A 20,923-nucleotide genomic window follows, 5' to 3' on the forward strand; every position below is an offset into this window, starting at 1 on the left:
TTGTCGATGTTGGATACGCACAGGATACATTTAGGTAGGGCGATGGGAATCTGACATTTACCTCATCTAGTACTTGTGATTTGTGGATTTTTGAGTGGACGGATTCTACCTGATCTTGGAGGACATGGGTTTCTAGTTGGATGGGGCAGGTGTGTTTATTTCATGGTACATGATTGTGTGCAATATGCTTGGGGAGCCTTGATGTTGGCTTAGTTGTACCATGATATGCATCTCATGGTGTACAGGGAGTATGTCAGCTTATCTACAGTAGTGACACTTCTCCATAGCTAGGCTTGGGAGCATATAGCAGTTCCACGACCACTAGGTTCACAAGATAGGCGGGCCTGTCGGCCATATATAGACAGGTACAGGGGCCTGCTACATTATAAACGGATACGATCGATATGGTTTTGGCGCCACATTTTTGATGAGCTTATGCAGTTCACATGGCAGAGATTTTTGGATACTGAGATATGGAGGGCGGACTGGTAGCTGCATTGGGCCAGAGTGGAGATGTGGTTGTTTGGTAGGTTTGTATATATTATGGAGTATTATGCCTCTTATAGAGTAGCGAAATAGTTCGGCCTGGTCCAGGACATGGTAGGAGACATACCATTGTATCCTCAGATGACACGAGAGGAGAGGTTTTGGGGCCTGACGGTGAGTCCATTGGAGGGCAAGACTAGTTTCCAGATGACACCATATTTGGTTTAGGATGAGCGGCTCGAGGCAGGAGAGGATCCAGGGACCACAGGATGATATAGGAGCTGGTGGGAGACACATTTTCAAATGCACCTTACCATTCTTTGTGTTTTGGAGGATGATGAGATGCAATTGGCAGTAGATGAGGTAGTTGGCAGAGAGGATGATGGACCAGGTAAGAGGGTTGTGGTTGCAGCAGGGAGGGGTGCTGGTAGACAACAGAGGAGGGTTAGGATGGTATGGAGGAGAGAGCTTGAGGCAAAACAGGGACAGGTAGGAGCACTACTGGTAGGGTTGGCAACTGAGGGAGGGGATGGTGGGGGAGAGGAGGTCGTACCTATGGACATTCTAGAGGCATAGGTACAAGGTGCAGGGTTAGAGGCTAGGGGAGGAGTGTCACATGCTGATTTTGACAGACTCCAACACCAGAGAGATGCCACCTGGGCGAGGCTACACTCGCTCGAGGATGAGCTCCAAATAGAGAGGGCTAGGAGGCAGAGGTGGATCGGTTTCAGCGAAAGATAGCAGAATTGACAGAGAGACTCCATATCGTGAGGATGGAGGTAGATGATCTCAGGAGGGATAGGGAGGATTCTAAGAAAATACTAGAGGAGGCACAGTCAGGGACCGCTATTGGCACCTTATAGGATGTTCTCTACTAATAGGATGATGAGATAGAGGAGCTATGAGGTAGGGTTCAAAGGGTAGAGGCGGATGCAACACAGCTTTGGGGAGAGAGGGATGTGGCCCATCAAATGTTGGTACCTGCTGGGTTTGGGAAGTTGTATTCTGATATGATGCAACAGAGAGAGAGGGCAGAGAGGGCAGGTTGGGAGGCAGCCTACTATAGGGGGATATACAAGGGAGTGGTACCTATGCAGCATTGAGCAACCTTGTACACTGAGAGTGTGTGATCTCATGGGATACATAGCCAGTGGCCCACATAGAGCCAGCAGATAGGCAGATCGGTGGGTTTTAGGCCACCTAGAGGAGGGGGAGCAGGAGGATCTGGAGGAGGAGGTGCAGAGGAGGGGGATGGGGAGATAGGTGGAGAGAGCTAGCTCCATTTTGGCTTATGTGTTATATTTTGACCCTTCAGGGTGATCATTGTATTATGACAGACACATATTCATCTTTTATGATTCTTATTATGATGCATGTATCTTATTATGATGGACTCTATTTATTATTTTATGATGTGATGCATGGATGATGATTATGGATGTATTGTGCTAACCTATTTGTGATACAGGGTGGATGCTTATATATGTATGCTTATGATGTGTTACTAATATTTTTATGGAAGTAGGATAGATGTATGTGCATGTGTGTATGATATGTTATGGAATGCATGATGAGTGATTATGCAGGTCCACATGTTTTGATGCACATATATGTTGTATATGAGGATGTTTAATGTATGATGAATATGCAATACAATAATAGATGTGGATACAAATGATTTATGATAAATATAGTCTAAATGCAATCTGCATGAGGAATGAATGATGAATGTAATGCCACCTACACAAATAATGCAATGTAAATGATCAATGCTATGCAAATGATGCAATCTAAATGAATGATGATATGAATGAATAATGTAATGTAAATTAAAGATGGACAATGAATGTAATCTAAGTGAATGAATTAATGCTATCTAATATGAATGGATAATGTAACCTAAATGACATATGCAAGATGGGTGTAGGATGCAATGCAATCTAAATGCAATCTAAGTGGTTAATGCTTGTGAAAATGATAATCTAAGTGAATAGTGTAATGAAATGAATAGATAATGTAACCTAAATGAATAGATAATGTAATCTATATGAATAATGAAATGAATGATGCCACCTAAGTGGATAAAATGAATGGATAATGCAATGAGTGATGCATTCTAAATGTAGAATGTTTTTGTGAATATGCCCGTAATAATACAATGATCTTAGATAAAAATAGAAGGATAAGGGGGGGGGGGGGATTGAAGACTCGGTGGGATTATTAGTTAGAATTAGGACTTTATGGAATGATGGGGAGAGTTGTACACAAAATATGTGGAAGCCAACCTAGTTTAATATTGCCCTAGGTAACCCACACCACTGATTATAGGAGCCAGGATGCCATGAGAAACCCAAGGCCCGGAATGACTCACAGTCAAATGGGAATTCCTTACACACAACTATGCAAGTGTTGAGGAACACTGATAAAAAAGTTGTGGGTGCATGCAAGGAAACCCTCAAACACACCGATACCTCTTCTACATGAGAAGGTAAGTGTTGATAAACACTAGTACCAGGTTGTCGGTTCATACAAGAGAGATCCAAAACACGCCATGCTATGAAAATATGCCCCAGTATGCACCTATTGTAAACATACCCGGATATGGAAGATCCGAGCAGTCATAGATAGATGCAGTCATAGGACAAAAGATGCAAGTAAAATGAAAATCCAAGAAATCAAACAAGTCACCCATATATGACAAACTGATGTCTCTTTCCAAGAGTAGGATTAGGATGGAGGATTAAACTACCAGACAAGGGAAGGATTCATCCCTAGGGTAAAGGATAGGGTGGGTGGGTTTGGATGAGGCAATTGACCAGATGACCCTAAAGACTAACCTGCAGACTCGAGACTGACCTCAAGACTTGATGAAGCTCACACAGAGGCACAAGCTCAGGAAAAAAGCCCAGTTTGATGGGACAATCTTTATTCACGATTTTGGCGAAGACTCGCCATCATACAAGTGATTATTATGGAGGGAGTGGAGGAACATCGTGGTGAGAAAATTGGATAGTGAGAATGATGGAAACGAGGTGATGGAGTGTTGACCTAATATACGATGGATCTAGATTATTTACCTTTTTCACCAAGGTACTTGCCCATAGCGCCACAAAGTGGTTTTCACTAATGGACGAATTGATTTCTCTTTACTTTTTCGTTATATATATATATATATATATATATATATATATATATATATATATATATATATATATATATATATATATATATATATATATATATATATATATATATATATATATATATATATATATATATGTTTTTTTTTGTGTCACAAGGCACCTGTTTACCAGTTTTTCACCAAAGTCACGATCTTTTTTTCAAGATCTTTTTCTCATTTTTTTTTTTTCTTGAATTTTTTTTTTTTTTTTTGATTTTTTGATTTTTATTTTTTTTTTGAAAATTGATGGCCTTTTGAGGACTAGGCATAGAATCTTTTTAGGTGCATGATGTTCATTGGATCATCCAAATGATCTCCTTCTAGAGTAGCCAATTGATATGCCCCTGATCCATATTTTGTTGTGGTCACATATGGTCCAAGCCAATTAGGCTCAAACTTGCCTTTCTTCTCTCTTTCTTGAAGGTTTCTCTGATTTTCCATGAGGATGAGATCACCAATTTAAAATTCTCGGGTTCTAACCTTCTTGTGATAACTCATGCGTAGGGAATTCTGATATACCCGGAGATGGTTTAAGGCCTTGAGACGCCTTTCATCTAGCAATTCTAGCTCTTGTAGTCTGGTAACTCTGTATTCCTCGTCTAGGAGGATATCCTGCAGTGACACCCTTAGAGAGGGGATCTCGATCTCAAGAGGGAGGATGGATTCAAAGCCAAAGACAAGGGAATAGGGGTAGGCACCTGTGGGTGTGCGGATGGAGGTGCTGTAAGCCCACAGAGCAAGGTGGAGTTGGAGGTGTCAATCACGGCCAACTTCATTGACTGTCTTTTTGAGGATTTTGATTAGGGTTTTGTTAGAAGCCTCAGCTTGACCGTTGCCTTGTGGGTAATATGGGGTGGAGAAGCGATGTTGGATATCAAATTTCTGGCATAGATCTTTAACATCCTAATTTTTGAATTGTCTGTCATTATCTATAATGATAACTTTTGGGATTCTATATTGACAAATCAAGTAGTTCAGAATGAATTTGGATATCTACTTACCAGTGGTGAAGGTAAGAGGGATGGCCTCCACCCACTTGGTGAAATATTCGGTGGCGGTGATAATGAATTTATGACCATTGCAGGATGTAGGGTGGATTTTCCTAATGAGATCGAGCCCCCACTGTGAGAAGGGCCAAGGTGTAATGAATGACAATAATTCTTAAGATGGCGCATGGATCTTGTCACCATGTTTCTGAAAAGAGATAGATTTCTTCACACAATTATATGTATCTATTTCCATTTTAGGCTAGTAGTATCATGTTTTCAAGAGCTTTTTAGCCAAGGTGAGCCCACTTGACTGTGCCCCATAGATGCCTCCATGCTCTTCACGTAGTGCCCATTCAGCCTCTTGTTTATCTAAACACCTTAGGAGGAAACCATTGAAATGCCTTCTGAATAAGGTGTCTCCAAGGATAGTGTAACGAGAACATTGGTGGATGAAGGTTTGTTGCTAGGTTTAGGTAAGATGTGGGGGAATGGTGTTATCTTGTAAGTAAGTGAAGGTCTCTTGATACCAGGGGATTCAGGACCAACGAGTACACACACCATTTCAGATTCTGATAAATCATATGCCGGTATGAATAATTGCTCAACCAAGAACTCACACTTCTGACTATGTGTCGGCATCTAAAGGAGGGAACCAATGGTGGTGATTTCATTTGTAGCTCTGTTGTTTGTTCATGGAATATGATCAAACTTGATTGTTGTAAAATGTTGCTTAAGATCTTCAACCATACTATGATAGGGAAGAATCTTGTCATATTTTGTTTGATATTCATCATTGACTTGTTTTATGACAAGTTGGGAATCACCATGGACTTCTAATTCCAATATCTTCCATTGGATAGCCAAGTGTAGTCCAGTAATCAGTGCCTCATATTCTGTGATGTTGTTGGTACATGCAAAGGCTATCTTGTATGATTTTGGGATACAATCTCCTTGAGGTGTGATCAATAGTATTCCTACCCCCGATCCATTTTGGGTGCAAGATCCATCAAAGTACAACTGCCATGTGGAGGATGTGGTGATAGTCATTATGAATTTGTCTGGAAATTCTGTAACGATCGGATGGTCACCTGGAAGTGGAGCATCAGCTAGTTGGTCTACGATTACCTATCCCTTGATAGCTTTTTTGTCTACATATTCAATGTCAAACTGGCTTAACAACATGGCCCATTTAGCAGCCCTGCTAGTGAGGGTAGCTTTTGACAAGAGATATTTAAGAGGTTCAATCTTAGCAATCAGTTTTGTTTTGTTGTTTAACATGTAGTGTTAGAGTTTTTGTGTACTAAATACCAATGCTAAGCATGCTCTTTCAATGGGGGTATGATTGAGCTCATACCCTACGAGTGTTCAACTGATGTAGTAAATAGCATGCTCCTTTTCCTGATCATCTGTTTGTGCCAATAATGCCCCCAATGCCACTGTAGTAGTAGATATGTACAAAATAAGAGGATTTCCAGAAGTAGGCAGCATAAGAAATGGAGGTGATGCTAGATATTCTTTGAGTTTTTCAAAAGTCTTTTGACACAGGCAGTACCATTTGAATTTTGTGTCTTTACGCAATAGGTGTGCAAATGGATGGCATTTATCTGCAAGTTGCGAGATGAAGCACCTGATAGATTGGAGTTTCCCTTGGAGGTTGTGCAGCTATTTGAGGGTCTTTGGGGAGGCATTTCCATGATGGTTTTCACCTTTACAGGATCAACCTTGATGCCTCTACGGCAAACAATGAAACTTAGTTGTTTTTCTGATGTGACACCAAAGACACATTTCTTAGGATTGAGGAGCAGTTTGTATTTTTCCAATCTTTCAAAGATCTGCCTTAAGATAGAAATGTGCTCATGTCTTGCTTTTAATTTTCCTAGAAGATCATCCACATAGTCCTCCATGATTTTGTGCAACAGGTCATGAAAAACTATTTTCATTACACGTTGATATGTAGCTCTGACATTTTTGAGACCAAAAGGTGTGACCTAGTAATAGAAAGTCCCCCATGGTGTTGTGAATGCAGTTTTGTGTTGATCTTCCTCTGTGATCCTAATCTGATTATATCTAGAAAATCCATCCATAAGTGATAGCATCTCATGTCCTGCTATGAGTTCCATAATCATGTCTATGTTGGGGAGCGGGAAATCATCCTTAGGGTAATCCTTGTTTAGATCTCGGAAATTAGTACAGATGCGAATTCCCCCAGTGGGTTTGTCAATGGGTACAATGTTGGATACCCTTTCAGGGTAGTCTATTGGTTTGATGAATTACACATCCAACATCTTGTGGAGTTTTGCTTTGACCAGGAGTGCATTGTGAATGCATCTTGCATAACTTCTTCTTTATAGGTTTTGCATCTGGATGAACAACAAGATTATGAACCACCAAGTCAGGATCTAGACCTGGCATGTCAGCATAGGACCAAGCAAAGTTGATTTTTTTCTTTGTGAGGAAATTGGTGAAGTCTTGTTTCTCTTGATCTATCAGGGACTTGGCAATGAGCACGTTCTTTGGAATGTTTTCGATGCCCATATTGATATTGTATGTTTCCTTTATTAACAAGTTTGACCTATCCTGTGGAAGATGACCAATGGTAGGGAGGTCAATTCCCTCATCCTGAAGTGCCTTTTCCAGGTTTTTGCTTTCGGATACGCCCTTTGTTTTTACTTTTTTCTCATCCAAAGGTGCCTTAGAGAGGTTTTCACCTAGGGAATCAATTTTTTTCTTTTTATTATCGTTTTTGTGACTAAGGGCATTGACCTAACTACCAAAGTATCCCTTTTCATGCAATTGAATCCTGTGCACTATGTTGCAGTCTTCCAAATTATGCATAGTCAAGAGAGTAATGAGAGTGTTATCATTGACGTAGATGTCTAAAGTGAGTTTGTCTTGTTGGCCCCAGTCTATAAGTTCGAGATGGACAAGATATAGCTCATGTGGAATGGGAGGGGTTATGGGAGTGATGGTGTTGATGTGGGTGTCAAAGAAGATATCATCTTCTTATTCAAAAGGCATTTCATGGAACTCCTCTTCGTTAGGATCTTTGACATCCAAAGAACAACTTGAAGGGGCACCAATGATAGTGATCTTAGGCACTAGAGTGTACCTCAAGCCCTTGTTATATTTGTATGAGATAGGATTTATTGGTACTTTTCTTCCTTTCTCCTCTGGTTCCAAGCCATGTCCTTTGTAACCCATCTTTTCTACTATAGTTATTGCTTTTGGATACATTTTTTTAGGTATTTTTGTTGGGTCTTCATCTTCTTCCTAGTACAACCATGAAGAGACATTTGTCTCAAGGCTCTCCTCATCAAGTGGACCCCATTGTTGAAAGGTGGTATCTTTGCATTGTATAATAGGTTTTTGATCCTTTTTTATTTCTTTCAGTTTGTCGAATAACTTGGGAGATAAGGGGAGATTTCCTATTAATAAGACATCCTCGAGTTTGTATTCTTCGCAGCCATTATCCAGGATCTTGATTTTGGGCTCTGCTTGGGATGAGGTGGAGGCGACATTTGATGTGTTAGATGGAGGAGTTCGAGAGGGTCTATTTAGTGGGCAATGATATGGATGCTTCCCCTCTAAAAACTTGCAATATTGAAAGGGTTGTGGATCACCTTTGATAGTGATCTCTCTTCCATTGAACGGGAATTTGATGCATTGATGATAAGTGGAGGGGATGGCTACAAGGAATGAATCCATGGGTGACCAAGGAGAATTGTAAGGGAGATCAAGATCTAGGACTTGGAAAGGGGTCTCAATTGTAATAGGGCCCACTTGAAGAGGCAAGGTGATCATGTCTTTAGAAACTCTTTCTGCATCATCATATGCTTTAATTGTGATTCTACCTGAAGTATCTACCAGGTACTCAGAAATCCCCTATTGTTTTATTAACTTGTATGTACACAAATTGAGTCTGGATCCACCATCTATCAAGATATGTTTGACCTTGTGCTTCTGGATAAGGGCTTTGATGTGCAGAGGTTTATTATGGTCTTCATCTGCAGGAGCGTCATTGGAAGTGAACCCAACATGTTGTTGGGCAGTGAGGTTTCCAATGAGAGCTTGAAATTGGCCAGCATTGATATTATCAAGAACGTGAGACTCAAGGAGGGCTTGTTCCAAAATTTCCTTGTGGACAGGGGAAGTCTTAAGAAGTTCTAGGATGGAGATCTGTGTTGGGGTCTTCCCAAGTTGGTCGAGGAGGTCATATAGGCGGGTGGAAGACATGGGGGGAGAGTTTGGTGGGGGAGGAGCTCCTTGGATAGTGAATCTGCCTCAGCAGGTGGTTACGTTATAGTCATTATGAGAGTAGGAAGCGGGAGGTGTACCGCCTTGAATGACTATCTTAGTAGGGTTAGGTCTACTTTGGGAAGGGGGAGGGTTAGCTCCTTAGATAGTTATGACATTGACATGGTTGTCTGTAGGCTCAATGCGACCCACTAAAAAGTCAAAGCCCGTTATGTGATTGGTGTAATCATAGTTCATAGTGTTAGATGATGAGCCTTTACCTTTATCATGTTTTGGGAAGGGTTTCTTGTATATTTTGAGTTTGTCATTGTTGTTACCAGGTTTTGAATTTGCTACCTCAATCTCACCTCTATCAATGAGATCTTGTATGTAGATTTTAAGCTTCATACACTTTTTTATATCATGCCCATTGATATGGTGATACTCACAATACTCATTCTCATTATACCACCTAGGTTTGGGTTGATTGGGGTCAAACGGGCGAGTTATTGGGAAGACCACTGCGCCTACTTGGACAAGCTTTTGAATGGGATCGACAAGAGGAGTAAAGTATCTTGCAGTCTTGTTATTGGATCGGGGTGGTCGCCCCTGGACTGAGACATTGTTATGGGGTTTTTGAGATTGATTTTGATGATTTTGATTGTTGAATTGGTGATTGGTGGTGGTGGGCTTTGGAGGAGCGACCACGGTCTGGACCGGTTTTGCATCAGTCACACCATCATTGACTACGTTCTTGTTTTTGGACCAAAATTTTAGTTTATCATTATGGTAAGAGGAAGAATTTTGACTTTATTTTTGGTAATGTTTTAAGGTTCCTTCCTCTAACAAAACACATTCAAGATTTGGGCCCTTTTCAGTTAATTTTTGGAAAGATTTCATTGAGATGTCAAAGGTCTTGATAGTTTGGGCACAAGATTCTTTTAAAATAATTTTATTTGGTGTTGTTCTAGCATGTCCCATTGGAATTCTTGATAAGATGTCACCATCTTTGCAAGAAGTTAGCAAAAGTCTCTCCAAGCCTTTGTTTTGTGTTAAACCAAAGGTCCATCATGGAAAAATCATTGGCAATGTTGTAGGCATAGTGAACCACGAACTTCTCTACTAAGTCAAGGAGGTGATATAACCTCGAGGTAAGGATAAGAACCATGCAAAAGCATCTCCCGTGAGACTCTTAGGGAAGAGCCTTCGAAGGTATAAGTCACTATAGGAGACTTCTTGACATAAGATGTGATACCCTTGGATATGGTCTTGAAGGTCCCCTTTCCCCTCATACTTCGTGAACTTAGGCATCTCAAACCGTGGGGGGTATGGTGCAACTAATATAGATAGGTCATAAGGACAAGGACAAAATTCCTCAAACAAGTAAGGTTTCCTCTTGTTAGTCCCTTCCTTCATGTCTTTGATAATGTTTTGCATGTCCTGGATTTCTTTAATGAGGTCTTGTTGTGGGTTTTGGACATGATGAATTGTGTTTTCCCCTAGAATCAAATGAGTCATGGAAGGTGGACCACCACCACTAATGTATTGATATGATGAGGAAGTGGGGATGTGATATGTAATGACCGATGTCACAGGGACTTGAGTGACAGTTTGTTGTGACCCGCAAATTGTTGTGACAGGAGGAAGTGAGGCTCTAATGAAGTTAGCAATATTGTTGAGAGGAATGGAGGATTGTGGAATAGAAATGTATGGTCGGGTAGAAGAAGATGGCATAGAAGCATGTTGGAGAATAGACGAGATCGGATTTGATATTGGCATAGATGCTAAGAAGGAAAAGGGCGGAATGGATACCACAGGGACAAATTTCGCAGGTGATATTGATTGGGGTTGAATGATGGGCGAGGGTGCAAATGATTGAGTTTGAAGAATGGGTGTGATGGTATGAGTAGGAGCAAGGTCTCCTTGTGGTTGTTGACCAAGAATGGATCTATCAAAATCAGGGGGGAGTTGAGCTCCATTTTCAAGGAGAGTCTTTAGAAGAGCACTAGGATTATGTCGGATAAATTTCTCCAACATTTCTTGATTATAAGAGTCTTCCAAGAAAGTTCGCACTTTCGGAGAGAGTTCATCTTGATCAACCATATTAGGGTCTTGTGGTTGATTTTGGATCCTGGGTTGCACACTTTATGTAAGATCTTGTGTAGAGTCTTCATATAGGACACTAATGGTTGGCATGCCATATTGTTGTTTGACCATCTTTTTCTTTTGAGATCGAGTTGTGACCATACAAGAATAGTGTTAGAAAGGTTGATTAGAGGAAGAAGAAATTTGATGAAAAGACTTGGCAAGGATCTTGGATTTTGGATTTAATTTGGATTTGATGAAATTGGATTTTATTGATTGGTAGAGTCCTTGGATTAGGGCATGGTTTTGATTAAGATTGCACCTTAGTCCTTGGATGAGGATTTTAGGTGGGAGATGTTGATGAAACCACAATCAAGGTAATGACCAAGTTGGGTAAAATTTAGACCTTACGATGATGATCAAAGTCTTTCTTCTACTAAGGATTGACTAATGACCCTCAACAAAGTAAAGACGTGAGATAAGAGTCTTGATCAACTTAAAAGATTGGGCAAAGGTACTTGGAGAGGACTCTTCTTCAAGAACAAAGCCAAATGATTGATTGATTAAGGATGAGATCTAAATAAAACTTCACAAGGCATAAAACCTTAACGTGAGGGTAAAGGATGATTTAATTTGGATTTTAGAATTTATTTGATGATTGATTTGTGATCAATTCATGTGCTAAGTCCTTAGGAAAATATTGAGGATGATTGATCAAAGAGAGATGATAGTGATGATTAGAATAAATTTGATGACTAGGCTATTCTTGGCATGAACATGACTCAATATATGATTGGTTCGGATGGCAAGTTGTATGAAGGGATGCGACCACCCTGATTCTGATGATAGTAGGTGTTAAAAGACAAACCTGAACCTTGATGGAGGGAATGGACTCTTAATTCATCACTAGCATCAAAATCATTGCTATGACGATGGATGTAATCGTGGTAATGGTGCAAAAAGGTCCTATGTTTAAGCAAGAGTTTGTGATTTGTGTACCAAAACTTTCAACGTTTAATAAGTTGTGCTTGTGTGAGCTTCTTATTCTCGATAGGTTGGTGGATTGACTTCTTGGGATGCTTATACGACTTGGGCTTATGAAACATGAGATGGAAGGAGCTCTGACGTAGTTTGGGACTTGATTGATGTTGGTTCAAAAATTTTGTGTGACTAGGACATGACCTTGAATATGACGTGGACTAGATTTGAATTTGGTGATAATGACTAGGATGTTGACTAATTATACTCTTGGCAAGAAGACAAAGCAAACACATTGGACATTAATTCAAATAAGCACATCAAGCATATCAAGCTACCCTAAGGAATTGGATGAGGAGGAAAACCTTTGCTTGCTGATTCAGGTACACACCAAATAGCTAATCAGAATACGGCCACTGGGTCTCACACAATGGATTCCCATTACCACATTAGCCAAATCCAAATGCTAATGGGGGCACGATATGGCAAGTCTCTTGGGGGAGTTACTATCTCCCTTGCACAAAGATTATCCACCTTTCGGAGGTGAATCGGGTGGCCTCTAATCCTAGAGTTCTTAATATGGATTTTCGTTCGAAGACTACTCTTTGTAGTCATGCAAGAGCAATTGAGGCCTATAGCCCTACAAATTACCAAATAAGATGTAGTCACGCAAGCATGATTAAGACCTAAAGGCCCTACAAAATGACCAATATGAGAGTGAACTCCCAAATAGCTCCATCCTCTTAAACTTTAGTCTCAAGATGCCTATTTATTATAGTGAGTCAGAATACCCAAGTCTGGTTGTACTCACTTGGGTCGTTCCCCTCTCACCAATGCCTAAGAAAATTAGGAGGGCAGACATGCTAAAGGAAAGCACACAACAAACTAGAAAAAGTGTCAAAGGTCGAGATTTCTGATTGTCTAGATAGACAAGAGCATACTCTCCTACTATCACACTTTTCCCCAAACAAAATCAAGCACTTTAGTTCTTTTACCTTCCTAATCAAATCTAGGTGCTTAAGATAAAAAAAAACACAAGATTTCTTTGTATCTACTTGGCAACCTACAAAACAAAATGATTAGTAGTTTTTTAATCAATGCATTCTTGGGCAAGCGGGCTGCAAAACAATTGTTCATAGCATAGGATGATGTCTTGGACTGATCGAAAAACCTGCAAAAAACATCAAAATTTTGATTAGAAGAAAAAGGTTTGCAGAAACAGCGGTCGTGTTGTTCTACAGACACCCGCGTTGAAGCGCCTGCGCAGGCACTCAAACGCCTGCGTACGTGCTAAAAAAATAGAAAATTAAAAACAACAGGAACTGTACGAAAAATTTAAAAATAACAGAATATAGTTGCAGTTGCCCTGATGTAAAGTCGGGCGCACTAAAACGTGATCGTAAGCGCTGAAATAGGTTAGCAACAAAAAAAATAACAGACAGAAAGCCGAAAAATTGAAAATTTAAAAATGAGCGCGAAATCACTCTCGTGCTGGCACTATTCACTGGGTGCTCGCGCTGAACCAGAAATTTGGAATAAAAGATTGCAAAAATTATGCTAACTAATAGATTTTTTTATCTTTTTTTGAATTTTTTCCTTTTTTAGTATTTTTTGCTATTAATTAGGTAATAAAAACAAGAAATAAACCAAAATATTAAACTGAAAAGAAATGTGAAACTACAGTTGTCAGACGCACTGTTTTAGTGGTGGTCGCGCTGTTCAAGGATCCTATAGAAAAGGTGGGTTAAAATTTTAAATCTTAAATGCTCGCGCTAAAGTGTGTGTGCATGCGCTAAAACTACTATCGCTTGTGCTGAACTTGTGGCACTCGCGCTGATTTGCAGACACTCGCGCTGTTTCGATACCTGCGACAAAAAAAACTCACAAAAACTAAAAAAAAGTTAAATTTTAAGGACGTGGGTCCCACTGAGCATGCCAGAATGAAGAGGGGAAAAACCAGCAAGGTGAGATTAAGTGGTTAGTATGCAAACAAAGCATTCAAACACATTAAAAACATGAAAGCATCAACAAACCATATGAAAACACAAACAAACTATTTATACCTTCTCCTTCGAATTGAGCCTTTGATGAAGCCAAAGATGCGCCCATCCTTGACTTGATTGGATTGACTCCTTTGTTGAATGTGGATGACTCTTCAAGATTGTGCACAAGATGATTAGATGGAATGGGTGGGGGATTTTGAATAAGTGATGGATAAGTGAAAAATTGAGTAGAGTTTGGGTGTTAAGGATGATTTCTCAAACTCAATTTGACAGCATAAACCTAGCTAACTTGGAGATGTGAAACAAGGAGATGAGTCTTCAATTTATAGGAGAAGAGGAGAAGAAAATAGAGGGCTAGGATTGATCCAAGATGAGGGGTCAGGATTCCATGTGAGCCCACACATGGCCCAAGAGGAGGTGACAAGACAAGTGTGGAGACCAAGAGATATGCCTTAAAGGCATTTCTTGTCTCCACACTCCTCAAGGCTCATTGGGAAGACTTCCCAATGTGCCTAGGGAAGAGAAAGGAATAAAGTATTCCTTGAGAGATGGGGATGAGGAATTAAAATTTCTTCAAAAAGGATGATAATAGGGATTGGAGGAATAAGGAGGAATTAAAAAAAAATTGGAGGAGGGGATGTCTAGAGGAATGTGAGATTTTGAGGAAAAGGGCATTTAAGGAAGGTGGTTGGCTGGAAGGGACAAGGAGTTGACTTTGTGGCTAATCATGAAGATTAGCCAATAGCTACTCATTAGGAGAGGGATTAGAAGAATGATTAGGTGGGATTAGGGAAAATGGGATTTGTAGGAGGATTTGACTAGGAGAGAGAATGAGTGGAGGGAATTAAAAATTAAAAGAAGAATGATAAGTGAGATTAGGGGGCTTCTAGAGGAATTCATTAGGTTAATGATGGATTAGGAAAAAGGTGATTTGTAGGAATCACCTTGATTAATTAATTGAAATTAACTAATTAAAATGAGGAATTTGGAGAGAATTAATTTTAGGGATTTTAGAAGAATAAAGGTAGCTTGATTTATTAAATAAATCAACATACTATAGCGACAACATTAATTATATTTAATTAATATCGAAAAGGAATAGGAATTGGCACAATTGATAAATTAATTATATGAGGAATTAAAATAAATAAATTAAAATAATTAATTTAAGTGTCTACACAAACAAAGTTACTATCATGGGGGTGGTACATACTATATACCATTTAAACCAACCTTCAATTAATGACTCCAATATACGATTTTATTATTAAGTTTTTTTGCTAAGTCTATTGGTTTCATTTTGCTAATGTTTTTTTTTATATTTAATCTTTGTCACAGGGCAACATTCATCTGACACATAGCACAGACAGGGATGTAGCTCCCAATCCTTCTACTCAGCAGGTAAACCTCATTGTAACTGTACAAATTAGATAGAAGCAAAATGATATATTATTATATTCTTTTCTTAAGGGTTTTCGAGTAATTTTGATAATGTTACTATTATTTTTGTCACAGATGGATGTTCGGGGAAAGGCACCCGCATTACCTAATGACAATATGGTGGTGGACTCACTATTATGCGATGATGACATTGCATATTCCACAGACCCTGTCACAATGATGAGAAAGATCCAAAAAAAAATTAATAGAGAAATTATTGCTCTGGCATACCAAGTCCCTCAAACTGATGCAATATAAGAGAGGTTGCAACAATTGATGCAGAGAGCACAAAACTTGGAAGTAAGCAGTAATGAAATCTTTAATTATAACATAAGTTCAAAAATGGTTTATATTTTATACTTTTTTATGTCAGGAACTAAAATATGTACGTGTTGTTTTTACAAGAAATATTGTGTCCTCATCAAGCTAGTGGTCATGATTAGGGTAATCTAGGTAGTTTAAGTGATGACCATGTTCCATATATTAAAACTACTTTGATGGTCTGACATATCCTTTATTTGTTCGTAGACTCCTTGTTATCAAACATGTGACTTCCCTGCACATTTTATAATTGTTGCAGAGCATCCACACTATAACTCATCAACTAGGAACAACCTTCCACCCAAGGTCATCTGACTCACACACCATTTGACTCTATTTTTTATGCCTCCATACATGACACAATACATTCATACATCCTTCAAGGTTTCACAACACCCGGGCTGCCAAGTCACAATTCATTGACTCAAACATACCAATTAGGACAATCATTATCTAAGACTCCATACCCTCACTTTGGAACTCTCAATCACTCCCAATGTAATTCAACATTAATCCTAGGGTTTACTCAAACCCCCACATACTGACACATTACTTGGTTCACACATTAGAGACAATATTCTCACTACATTCATGAGTTGACAGTCTATGTAAAGTTTAGGACAACCACAAATGAATTAGGCAATCACTTGTCATAAACACCCAATCTTGACTCAAGACACTCAACCCTCCTTAAAAACATACACCACACAGTGAGGTTTTCATCCACACTATCTTTCAAGACTATTTTTCATTCAACCCTCACATGTCAAAAGTTTTTTATCATTGTTTTCAAATTTGTTGTCATGAGGCAATACAAGAGGACAATCATGTCACATCTTTGGTTCAACATCTTTTAAGGCTTCAAAACTCCTTTGAAATATCTAAGATAACTACCCACACACCTTATTCAACCCCCAACAATATACCAAAACTCATTCATATGTACTTTTGCACCAAAGCCTCACAAATCTGCCTTTTCACTATCCTTGGATTGAGACACCCAAAACAGTCCCAAAAGTCTTCAAATCACGAGCCAAACTTGGAGTGAAAACCCTACCAACTTGATGAAATGAAAGTACACTATAATACAGATTTATGCCCATTTGTTGGCTTATTTTGAAAAGAAAATAAAATATATTACATTTTGAGTGCTTGTTGCTAGCCCTAGGTAGGGTTTGGACAGTTTTCACCAAAATGGCTATAACTTTTCAAAAATAGATCCAAAATTAATGAAAGTATATTCATGCCACTTCAATATCCAACCAATTTCCAAAGTCAATCAATGCATTTAATGGTGGAAAACATGTGGATAACAGATTGCAATATTCAAAAAACAGAGAAAGAGTGCAGGGAATTCAAAAGTTTTTATTATTTTAAGGCTCTAAAATTGACTATTCTTCTGTAAAAAATTGGTCCTAGTTCCTCATTATGCTCTTGGTGCTCCTACACCACTATCTTATTGCTCATATATTTAATGTTTTGTATATTTAATGTATTATTCTTCAGGTGATGTCCATGTCCCTTTGCAAAAGTCGCCTCATCATATCCCATCATCCCCACATATATTGCCAACTACAATGTTGGCAACACGCAGCATGCAGACATCCAATAGTGCACATCATACTGACCCCAGAGTTGGTAGATCTTTCTTTTGCTCTCTCTTTTTTTATGTGTTTATTTCCCTTGAAGTGTTCTTTCTTGGGGGCATTTCATAGTGGATTCATTTTCTGCAGCAAGACATGTACATGAGGATGCAGAGGCCACTAGTGGTGATACCATAGCAGCGTTTCATATATCTTCCCGTATTGCTAGTACAGAAATGTTGCCGGTCACATTTGTAGTGACCGAAGATTTGTTTCCCATAAAGATAGAGAAGGTTCCAAGTACTTTAAAATTATTATGTTATATAGAGTAATTATAATTTACTTATTAATCACTTGTTTTGGACTAATCATCCCATGATTTGTTTGCAGGAAATGATATTTTTATAAAAATATTAATGAAATTACATTGGAGATCTTCGGGTCCACCATACGTAAACAGTGGAATGAGCAAGGAAAAAAATGAAAAGATGAGCTCATAAACCGTTTGGTTGGGTTGTTCAGAAATGACACATTCGAGAAAAGCAAGGTCCTTGACCAAGCTGACAAATATCTAAAGTATATGAGGGACCAGTATAGGATACATTTAGAGAAGAACAAAAAGTACGAGCGTCCCCCCATGATTCCAGAGAGGGAGTGGAAGGACCTAATTTTGGATGCAAAGGAGAGAGTTGAAAGGAAAAAAGGAAATACACCACCAGACAGAAGAAGGTATGTGATACTATTAAGAATGTAATTATGTACAAGTTACTCTTTATATTTATATAATCTAACATATTTCAAACTTTTCATAGACTGCTCGACACATCAAAGGCAACTAAGGCAAGAATAGAAAAGAATGGGAAACACAAAATCGACTCTGGTGGTTATATGAAAGTTGTCGCACGAATTGTAAGTATCAATAAATAAAATATCACATCGAAATAATAAATTGCAAACATTTTTTAATCATTAAATAATACAAGAAAAATTCATGATATTAAGCAAAAAATGTAGGGCTCTGAATTCAATAGTGCCCACAGAAGATGACATAAAAATTGCCTTTCGGGAGGGCTATAGAGCCATGGTTGAATGTCTAAAACGATTGAGTGGGCAAACAGAAGAATCCAGTGCATTCGTCAATCATGTAAATAAGCTAAATGAAAATGATTTAAAATTGAATACTTGAGCAATAATTTATTCGATGTTAATTTCCAACATAATGTGACCATGTTTGTTTTAAATAATCAAGCAATCATAACAATGCACATAACATTGGAATGCAGCCTGCATAGGGTGGAACACAACATGCACATGATGAAGGTTGTGGTGTGCATCCCAATACTTGAGGTATTCACGTGCTAAACAATTTTTTTTGTATGTAATGATTATTACAATTAAACATATTTAATTGAAATTGGTGTAGTAATTAATGTAACCTTTTTTGTTTTTATTTTAGAGCATGTAGACCATGGTGAGCAAGTTGAGCATGATCCAGGTAGACAACATCAGGAATGTGATGGGGCCCCACCAGGTAAAGAGGACCACTGTTATTCCTTTAAACAAATTTAATTGCAATTGGTGTATTGATTAATGTAACCTTTCGTGTTTCAACTCTAGAAGATTTAGAGGGTGTTCAGGATGTTGAGGATGAGGCTAGAAAAAAATGATCAGGAAGATGATGTGACCCCATCAGGTAAAGAGGACCATTGTTATTCCTTCAAACGAATTTAATGGCAATTGGTGTATTGATTATGTAACCTTTCGTGTTTCAACTCTAGAGGATTTAGAGGGTGTTTAGTATGTTGAGGATGAGGCTAGACAAAATGATCAGAAAGATGATGTGGCCCCATCAAGTAAAGAGCACCCCTGTAATTTTCTTTTAATTAATAAAATATTTGTAACAATGATAATAAAACTCATGAATTTAACCCATTTATTTGTTATTGCAGTGGACCCCCCTTTGCATATGCGTCCTCATCGTGAGTACAGGACTAGGCATGCATTAACTAGATCATGAGTAGGGGGCAGAAGAACTGAAGAGGGGACAAATGATGAAGACAACGATCGTCCACTTAGTCTTTACCTCCAAGCTTCAAAAAGAAAGAAAGAAAAAATGATTGTAATCTTATTATATGTTAACAACCGGAATTTATGTGTTAATGAATGTTAATGAATGATATGTGTTAATGAATGTTGATGAATTTTACTTGTTAATGAATGTTAATGAATGATATGTGTTAATGAATGTTGATGAATGTTACGTGTTAATGAATGTTAATGAATGTTATGTGTTAATGAATGTTACATGATAATGAATGAATGTTATGTTTTATTAATGGATGAAAGAATGTTAGACGTTAATGGGGAATTTAGAGTGATATTAGGGAGGGGAGGGGCCAAATGAGCTTCCACCTTCGTGTGGTTGGCCCTGTTAAGTAGACAATATTAAACTTTTCTTGAAACAAAGAGAAGCTCAATAAGGTAACGCACTTTTCAATATTTCATTATGCTCCACTATTAATCTTATTGATGTTGAGCAACTTGTTTGCAGGTTACATATTCAGTGTTGCGGGTTGTAAACATGCTTCTACGAGACAGTTCCCTATTACAAGTGAATGCATGCCTCATTGGTTTTGTGAGTTTATTTTCTTCTAGAATAGACACACTTTCTTTGTTCATTCCTTAACATTTGTTCATTTTGTTTTAAAATAGACACGCTTCCTCAGTTTGTTCATTCATTGTTCATTTTGAGTTTATTTTGGGTCGAATTTGAAGAAAGAGCATGCATAAAGGAGGTGGAACTGCTGGAAATTGACTGTTAAACTAAGTTATTGATTCTTCACTAAAACCCTTGGATCCTAATTCTGATTCTACTTGGGTCCTGGTCTGAGCCTGATTCCCCTTGGATTCCTCCAAGGTCCTTCTTAGGTGGCTGGGTCTTCATACAATTATCAACTGATTTTGAACTTTAACCCACAAGATTACCAACTTACCCTTCAACACTAAGCCCTCTCAAGGGACCAAAACTTGACTTCAGCCTTCCCAACTTGTTTTTCCACTTCCTAGGGTCTTCTCATACCCCAAACAACATGATTCAATATAATTAAAACTCCCAAATGACTGGTTTATACCCGAACCCCAAACTAGGTACCAACTAGGCTTATTTTCCCAATTAGGTCTCCAAACCCTATTTTTTGGACTTATTTAGATACCCTTTTCAAATTTAAACAACATATCAAAAATAATCACACTACTCCTTTGAACCAACTATACGCAATGATGAATTTTACCCCAAAACTTGGCCTAATTAGACCACTTTTACAAAGAAAGTACCCACAAAACTTACAACCAAGACTCAAAACCCAAAAATAATCTTGAGTTACCTTCCAAAACAAATTATTTTCATGCCCATTCAAAGATCCATGCTAATTTGTTACCCCAAAACACAAACCCTCCTTTCTAGGAACAAAAACTAGGGCCTTCTCAAAATGAACCCCACAAACACTTCCAAACCAAAAAAAAGGTTGTCTCACCTTGCATTCAACATATCTTAACACATTACATCAAAAAAACATACCCTCATTAAGTAAAATCTTCAGATCAAATACATTATACCATGCACCC

At 38.5% G+C, this 20,923-nt stretch overlaps 1 pseudogene; it reads left to right on the top strand.

Annotated features, from left to right (window-relative positions):
- Positions 1-597: 597 nt before the first annotated feature.
- The window catches only part of LOC131029878 (probable galactinol--sucrose galactosyltransferase 5), a 57,997-nt pseudogene continuing 37,671 nt past the window's right edge, over positions 598-20,923 (top strand).

The sequence above is a fragment of the Cryptomeria japonica genome, chromosome 3 (assembly GCF_030272615.1).
Source record: "Cryptomeria japonica chromosome 3, Sugi_1.0, whole genome shotgun sequence".
Classification (NCBI taxonomy): Eukaryota; Viridiplantae; Streptophyta; class Pinopsida; order Cupressales; family Cupressaceae; genus Cryptomeria; species Cryptomeria japonica.